Source organism: Lissotriton vulgaris, chromosome 3_2 (assembly GCF_964263255.1).
Source record: "Lissotriton vulgaris chromosome 3_2, aLisVul1.2, whole genome shotgun sequence".
NCBI classification, from domain to species: Eukaryota; Metazoa; Chordata; class Amphibia; order Caudata; family Salamandridae; genus Lissotriton; species Lissotriton vulgaris.
In genome coordinates, this window is record NC_141690.1 from 208,982,233 (window position 1) to 208,991,426 (window position 9,194).

Consider the following 9,194-nt stretch of genomic DNA (forward strand, 5'->3'; position numbering starts at 1 on the left):
CGGAGTCGAATGCATCAAGAAAAGAGCAGCAGTAATTTTTGCACTTTCGTGACTGTTGAAAAATAATCCCATTTTAAAATCATGCATGTGCGCAAAGATGGAATTGCTACCTAATATTGACTTTACTCGCACTATGCATTTTGGGTATGGTAGTTCATCACCACAGTCACGTGGTGCACCGCTTTAATAAGACTCTAGCGCACCTGGGCGCTTGCGATCCAGTCTGTGAGCAAGGCATGACGCCGAAACGTTAGACGTTTGGAGCAGGTGCTGTGATTTTGAAATAAAGCCAATTGTTGCTGCATTGGGTCTCACCTGTTTGTTATCGAAGGAAGGTGTTGATGGGCTACCCCGTGCCCTTTTTTGTGAGACCACCCTGAAGGGCCATGAACTCCGGTAACTGGAGAATGCATCTGATGCTTCTTGGAAATGTTAAATGAGGAGACTGGTCCACTCGCGCCTCCCGACGTACTGAGGATTGCCACTGAGGAAACAGGTTGGCGCGTGGAAGGGGTTCAGACAGGGGGACACCCTGTCATGATCTTGCGGCCACATATGGCCTCTTCGGAGTCAAATGCATCAAGATAAGAGCAGCGGTAATTTTTGCACTTTCGTGACTGTTGAAAAATAATCCCATTTTAAAATCATGCATGTGCGCAAAGATGGAATTGCTACCTACTATTGACTTTACTCGCACTATGCATTTTGGGTATAGTAGTTCATCGTGGCTACCCCGTGCCCTTTTTTGTGAGACCACCCTGAAGGGCCATGAACTCCGGTAACTGGGAATGCATCTGATGCTTCTTCAACAAAAAAAAAAATATATATATACATATATATATGGAGAACCAATGCTGACCTCTTTAGAAATCAGCGAGACACATGCTCCGGGCTCAAATGAAGGATTTATTTGGAAATTATGCAGTCGCTATATGTTTATATATATATATATATATATATATATATATATATATATATATATATATATATATATATATATATATATATATATATATATATATATATATATATATATATATATATATATATATATATATATATATATATATATATATATATATATTACCTACTGGCGGTCGCCAGTAGGTATATATAGTTAGGATTTTTTCTCTATGGAACTTCTGAAAATTCTATGTCTAATAACTTTGGCGTTTGTGGACGGAATCGGCAGAAATTTTCTGGAACATGGCACATTTTGGTTCTGAGCAGCCCCTGAAAATTTGGGGGGGTTCCGTCAAGGGGGGGCCGAGAAAAAAGGGTGTCCCAAAACGCGTTTTTCCCATTCATTTTTCCATAGGGCCTTTGGCCTCACTTTTAGCTCGAACGGCTGAATGGATTTACACGAAACTTGGCAAAATTATAGGGACTGTTAGCCCGATGTGCCTTTGCTGGGTCTCAATATATGTGGTTCAGTGGATTTTGAGAAATTAACGTTTAAAAAAACAGATATATCTGTGACAGCGTCCCTGATAGCGCACCAGATCGCGTACTTTTCGCGTAACGGAGCTTTGCGTAGCGAAGCTGATTGGCTCTCCGGTGTCTGTCAACATTCTAAAGAGTCCGGTGCGGCCGCCATCTTGTCTCTCGGTAGGATCGAGAGACAAGAGGAGGAGAAAAACGAAGGGGGAATTTAATGAAAGGGGGCAAGGTAGATCTTTCTTGACCCCCTAGGAATGATGTTGGGGTTATTAAAGGGTCCCGTGGGGCAAATAATAAAAATTTGATTTTTCGCGGTAGAAGCGCTTCTCGGTTCGCGAACCGGGTCGCAAACTGGTAGCGAAACGTGAATTCGCCATTTTGTGTTTCCATTTAATTAAATTACTAGGTATAAGGGGGTACGGGAGACGTATCCTGACCCCTTATGTTTTCTGAGGGTGGCTGAGGAGGCTCATATATGTTGATACATGTCTTCCAGCGGCTGTGCGTGAGCGTTTTTTTTTTTTTTGCTGCGTGACGTCTGTTAACGTTCGATTCGATGGAAATCAGGAACTGTTGACCGCCATTTTGTCACTGCGAGTAAATATTTTGTTAAAAATAATTGTTATAAATTAATCCTTATTGATAAACATTGTCTGCGCCATCTTGCCTTTTTTGCAATGCCACAGTTTTGTTGAGCACGGCAGCCATTTTAGATGCCTTGACCAGACCCACTCTCTGCACGCCGCCGATCCTCAGCATGGCTCCCCACCCTCGCAAGCATCTCCCCCACGCACTGGTCACCCCCGCTCTCTCTCTCTCATGCATAGGCCAGAAACCTCCTCCCATCTGCGCTGTTCTTCTCTGAGAATCACACCCTGTGCCCGCCTGACACCTCCCTTTCACCCTATTCACTACCGCACCCTCTGACACTGCTCTTCCTCTGTGTCCGATTGTCCAGGCCGTCCCAGGTTATCACGTAGCCCTGCAGGTGTAGTTTATGGCCCCAGCTGTAGAGAATCACCCCTCTTCAAAGGAGTTACAGTAGATCAAGGCCCCCACCCGATGAGATCCGTCACACCACACGCATTCCTACTATCTGATAACCATCCTGTATTGTGCTTGGGGAGGGGATTCTCACTGTGAGGGTGTGTGGGTCCGAGCCTGAAGCGGAAGATTCCAGGGATGCCTCTTTGTACATCAAAGTTTTTACAATTATGTGTCACATTAAAAATATATAGCACTCCAACAAAGTAGTAGGATTATAACATTTTAATAACTTATAAATATATACAACGCAACAAAAACAGTAAATACATTTAAACATTTTTTTTAAATGAAGCAACAATGGTCAGTAGCTGTGTTTTGTGCGAATAGTCCCAAGGCAGCACAACGTGCTGAGTTCTGGACGGCACCCAGGTGATGTTACCTGGGTGCCGCACTGGTTTTTGGTATCCTACAATGCAGCTCCGAAAAACGGCGTGGGGCGTCCCGGTTGGTGCGGGGGGAGGCCTCGTCAGTAGCGGTCTGTTGTGCGAATAGTCCCAAGGCAGCAGAGCCACGAGATGGTGGTGGTCTCATGCTGACGCCAGCTTCAGTCTGAAACATCCAGAAACAAGGTGGGGCTTTCATCGTTTGGGAAAAAAAAATGTTTTAATCCAATGAAAAGTGTTATTTTCAGGTCATATGATCAAGCCTTCTATCATTAGGAAACCAAAAGTAAAATGAACCAATGAAAAGTTTTATAAACAAGTCACATGACCTGTTATGCTTACGTTACGCGCTGCTATAAAAAGCGTAGAAAATCCGTTGGCACGTGAGGCGGCGTCAGTAGCGGACCGATGTGCGAATAGGCCGAAGGCAGCACAACGCGCCAAGATCCGGATGGCACCGAGGTGGAGTCCAGCAAGTTGCACTGGTGTGGCCATCCTACAATGCTGCGCCGAAAGTCGGCGTGGGGCGCCCCGTTGGCCTGTGAGGTCGCGTCAGTCAGTGGGGGCTGTTTGAGGATCTGACTGCATTGGAAAGCAATGGGATGCTGTGCGTCGCCCCCAAGATGGAGGCTCCTCGGCTGCAGTGGGGCGCCCCTTGGTGTTTCACTCGCTATCCCGCTGAGTTGCGTCCGCACTTGCGGCTACAGTAGGCCGAAGGCAGCACAACGCGCCGAGATCTGGATGGCACCGAGGTGGTGTCTAGCAAGTTGCCGCACTGGTGTGGCCATCCTACAATGCTGCGCCGAAAGTCGGCGTGGGGTGCCCCGTTGGCTAATGAGGTGGTGTCAGTAGTGGACCGATGTGTGAATAGGTCGGAATCAGCACAAGGCGCCAAGATCCGGATGGTAAGTCCTGGATGTTAAGTGCCATAGTTGAGAGTTCTGAGCAGTGTTTGTAACACTGTCTGAAGCTTATTTGCACCTGCTGCAGCTTCACTATTTCCCTGGTGTGGCCAAAGATCACCCATGACATAGGCGGCCGGCTCCCGAGGTCCGGCGGAACTTTTTTCCTTTTCCTTTCTGCATCTTGTCCCACAATCCATTTGACCTGAAGACACGACCAGGTCCCTGAATGTGTGCAGGGGGACGCTATTGATTGAACCAAAATGGCGGCTTCACACAAAGCTGACTCAAGCGTTGCTGGTGATGCTATACAGACAAAAACTGGTTTTCAGTTTGTACATTCTTCAGGATTTTTCCATCCAAGGCTGGTTGAGAGTTTGTAGAACAATGGCTTTAGATCTTGTCCTCCCCTCTTTTGACTGTTGGTTCTTGTTGCCTATCTCTTCTGTTGTCATTTAACTGAACCTTTTTTGACTGCCGAAAGGGGTTCTGGTCCGACCGCTGGTTGGTGGAGACATTTTGACTATATCCTGGACCTGCCCGGCCTCGCCCAAAATGGCGCTGGTATAAATGGGACTCGTAACTCCTTGTTGTGTACTGGTTGCACAACCTTGATATCACGAGATACGTATGCAGTTTTGAAGCACATGGCGGGCGGGGACGAGAATTGATTGACTATTGCGACATCCTTATTGATATTAAGTTCTGATGTGTTATTGATTACTGTACTATTGTAAGTTGGAATTAACGTCACCCATGGTACTTGCCCGCAAATGTATATCTAGAAAATTTTATTGTAAGTGGCCCTGTCGTATTTTAATTACAAAATGTACGTCCACCGATTCCGCAACTGTTAGACACCTTAGTTCTTGCAACCTAATGGCCCGCTCGTTACGTTCCTCTACAGTGTAAATGTCTCCTCATCATATACGATTCCAGTTTGCTCCGTGGCCGGCCCACGTGGTTATAGGCCCGTATTTGTATACTGACATTTTCACAATAAAGGTTTTTAAAACAAAACATGGTAGTAGTATTTACATTGGTAAAGTTTTTAATTTTAGTCACTGTTTTCGAATCAGTAAAAGGCAAGTGAAATAAAGCAGTCCAATTACATGACGGATAAAAGGTATAATACGCAGGAACGCAGTTAAGATAAATGGTCAAGGGCTGTTGTGTTTTCTACTCCTGCAACATAAAGTGATCGATAAGAATCTGATATTCAGGCGTATCGGCGACTAAGACAGCAGGCCGAGCATCTTTTGCTCAACGGCTCCGTCATGGGACGAAGAAACGCCCTTTTTCTAGAAAAAGGAATATATTTTACTTGCAGGACAGTTGTAAATTTTCCGGGAAAGTACATTAGCCTGGAACATTATAACATATATGTTTAAGAAAAAATAATGTTCGAAAGCAATCAAAAGCGTAATTTTTAGGTCATATGACCAAGCCTTTCATCATTAGAATAAAAAAAGTAAAATGAACCAATGAAAAGTTTTATAAACAAGTCACATGACCTGTTATGCTTACGTTACGCGCCGCACCCCGGATCGCTTCCGGGAAGCTGCGCTTCGCGCACCGGAGCACTTCCGGGTGCGCTAACGCGGCGTGTCATATAACGCATTACGCGACAACGTAGGTCCAGAATATAGTCAAAATGTCTCCACCAACCAGCGGTCGGAACACAACCCCTTTCAGCAGTCTAAAAAGTTCTGTTAAATGACAAGAGAAGGGACAGGCAACAAGAACCATCAGTCAAAGAGGGGAGGGCAAGCTCTTCCCTACCGGGTCACGTTGGGGATGTGAGAAGTTGGCCCGATATGCAGCGTTTGCTATTCTAGCGACCACTATGCATCGGTCCAAATGACCCCTATGGTGATTGGTTGTAAGTCAACCTTAGACCAGCTATCCTAGTAGCGTGGATACGAGCAGTCTTCAGGCTAAACTCTAGAGGGCGTGTTAAGCCAGCTGTTATACCATCACATACCCCTTGAACACCAAGTGAAAGGACACCACACAAGTGTTATGAAAATAAACAGTATATTTATTAGAATCACAAGAGCCCTGTACTCTTTATGAGGACAGGGTACTAAGCACAGAACAAAACTCTTAGGAAAATACTTCAAGTGCACAATTAAACAAGTGCCCGAGGGCACGGAAAGTTTAGTGGTCTCGGGCGGACCCGATAAGGCAAGTCGGAAGCGAGGGACTCGGGACCCTTAAGTAAGGAGGCTATGCAGGCACCGAAATGCCGAAGTTACCTAGCCACGAGGGCTGCGGCTGCACAAGTCTTACAGGTGTCGGGGGTCTTCGCGGACGAGCCAGGAGCCGGAAGGAAGAAGTTGCTGGCCGGCGACCAGTGGAGAATAGTTCGTAGAGATCCAAGCCTGGATCAGTGATCGATGATACCTGAAAGCAGAGGGGACCAAGTTCGTACTACTAGCCAGTAGTCAGAGGGTACCAGGAGGGCACCGGATGATCGTCACCTCGACCAGGTGAGTGGGCGACGCTAGGCTTGGCAGTCTCATGGACCAGGAGGCGTTGTCGGCGACCAGGATGGAGGTGCGAGCTGTCCCACGAAGGTTGATGCTGTCGGCGTCGCTGGGCCCAGGATTGGGGCAACAAGCCTTGGCAGATTTCAGGGCCACGTGGTGGGCCTAAAATGGCGTCTTGAGTGGACCAGGAGGGTCCGGGGTGCTCCTCTCGCAGAAGGGAGCAAAGGCCAGTCTAGAGCAACCAGACCAGCAATGTTGGTTGTCGTCAAGAAGGGCACAAGCCAGCGGCTAGTGACCAGACAACGTGCTGAACAGCAAAGAGCAGAAGGGCCCCACGCAGATCGTGGAGATGCTGGGAGGCTGCACTTCGGTGCTGGAGCTGCTCAGGGTCGGGGCTTCTCAGACCCCAGAGCACTCCCCAGAGGATTCCTTCGGTGGTCGTGCTGGTTAAGAAAGCGTGCAGGTTTTGATGATGGCCGGTCCCTCGAGGTCTCGTCGCACCCACAGATCTCAGCTGAGCTGACGATGTGGGTAGAGGTCAGAGGTGCCAGGGAAGACGGTTATCGTCGAGCTGGGCAGTCGGATTCCTGAGGAAGGACTTGCAGCAAACCGCAGAGTTCTTAGTTGGTGCCTGCGGACGCAGGGTGACTACTCCTTAGCCACAAGGGAGAAATCTTGAGAAGAGTCTCGAAGTCCTTTCGTAGAAAGTATTCTTGATTCAAAGATGATCTAATTTGGAAGGGTCTCCGCTCCGGCCTTTATCCTAAAGAAAGGGGTGGGTACATGACTAGGTCCTGCCCTAGGGGTGGGACCAGGAAGGGGGGTAGTTACACCCCTCTCCCCTGCCGGACTTTCCCCAGGTCAGGGGCTGCGCGCCCCTGGAACTGGTTCTAACCGGCAGATGCGTAGTGAGCACAGGGTTCCACTCCGCAGTCACCTTCTTGTAAAGCCCTGCCTACCTAGGATACACAAAACCCTGTCTGGGATGGTGCGAACACCGCCCCGGACAGGAAACCCTTTGTCCAAGCTGTCCCCGCTGGAAGGACTCCCAGCAGCAGGAGGTCAGATGCGTGTCTGTGGTGGCAGCATCCATTTTGTGGAGCTGAGGCTTCAGTTAACTTTAACCGGGGTTCACAGTTACCTACATGTCGTGTCCCTCTAGATAGGGTGGAATGCTAACCTCATCGCCAGCATTGGTGAGGGGTCAGCATCCCGATTCGTATGACACCTTATTTTTACAACAAGTTCCGAAATGCACCACTTCGACAGTCAGATTTACACCATGTGTCGGTGAAGGAGTCTATGTTCAAAAAAGAAATAATCCAAATAAGAGAACGCTGAGTCCAAAATTGCAAGCAAGTGTTCAGACTTCCTTTAATACTCCAATTGAAAAGCCAGCCAACGCGTTTCGTTCCCTCAAGCGGAACTTCTTCAGGGCTGCAAATCGTGAATAAACATACAAAAACCACGTGTAAGTACCTACAAAAACCGATATTGTGCTTAATACATAAAGAAACAGCCAATGTTAGCATTACCTGAGGCAAGCTAGGATTAAAAACATGCTACCATTTAAAAATGCAGCAAATATATTGGAATAGTAAACGAGAGGAGGAAAAGGAGTTATCCTGTCCTATTTACTCAATTCTTTAGCTGCATAAGACATTTAAAAAAGGGAAACAATTTTGAGGGTATATTCTCCAGCAATGGCTCCTATTTCGGCCAATGATGTCTAACAATGAAGTTCTGAATTGAGACACATAGCAGTTTTCAACACATTCGATTTGTATATCACAATGTTGCCAAAGTTGCAATTTAAAAACAACAGCGTTCTCATTACTTGCCCTTTGTGTTACAAGATTCGTGACTGCTAAACATTTCCAGATTATACACTTGATTAATCAGTTAAAAATAGTTCATTTTGCCACATCAGAAAAATCTGTTTGTATATCAAAAAGTAACCAGCACTATTGCCAAGAATGGTTTCAAGTGAGCAAGTACATTTATTTAAAGGTGTATCTATCAGGGACGATTCCTTCAAGTCTAAAGTCGACTATACCGGTCTGTGACAGGTGCGTATGGCAACACCATAACATCCCTACACATATCTCCAAGTCCATTAGTAAGAAGAAGCAGGCCCATATATATCTGGGAATGAACCATTACGTGTAAAACATACAGCGAAGCAAGAATGCAAATAAAACAAAAGTATAATTATAATTAAGTCTCCTACCAGTGATGGTAGTTGACGAGTGTAGAGATTTTCTGAGCCGGGATCACAAATAGCCGTAAATATCTGTATCCTATGTCTGGATGTTGATGAGTAAATGGAGTCACCAGATGTCAATTTCTGAAAGGTAGTTGCCTAGAAATAGTGTGTAAGAGAGAAAATATATTTACATTTATAGACATGTATGCCCTAACTCCATAGATTCCTGAAACTCTTAAGATTGAATAGCCATACAGTTTCCAAAGGCATGTCTGGGCCTTTACTACAGTAGGTGCATACAATCAAAAGGTACCTTGTATCTTCCAAAAGGAATGCTCCTTGTGAAAGCCTTCCTGCTGTTTTTTCTATTTTTTCTATTATTTCTTATTTTTTCATTGCTTCATCATTAGCGACAATAGGCTGTGCAGTTTATTGCTGGATGATAACCTGCAAAGATGTTTAAAATTATAGCTAGTTTAATAGCACAGAACTGTATCGGCTACATGACTCATGCTTTATCAAAAAGAAACGTCTGGGTTACGCATGGGGTATACTAAAACAAAGTGACATACCTTAAAGTGTATGGAAGGTTCGTATTATTCACTGTCACTTGTTCGGATTTGTAGATCCCTAATCGGCTCTGGCGAAGTAGTCACATTCAGGTAGTTACCTTAAAAGAAATATTTCAATATGTGTAACCGTTCTTGCACTTACTAAATGGAAA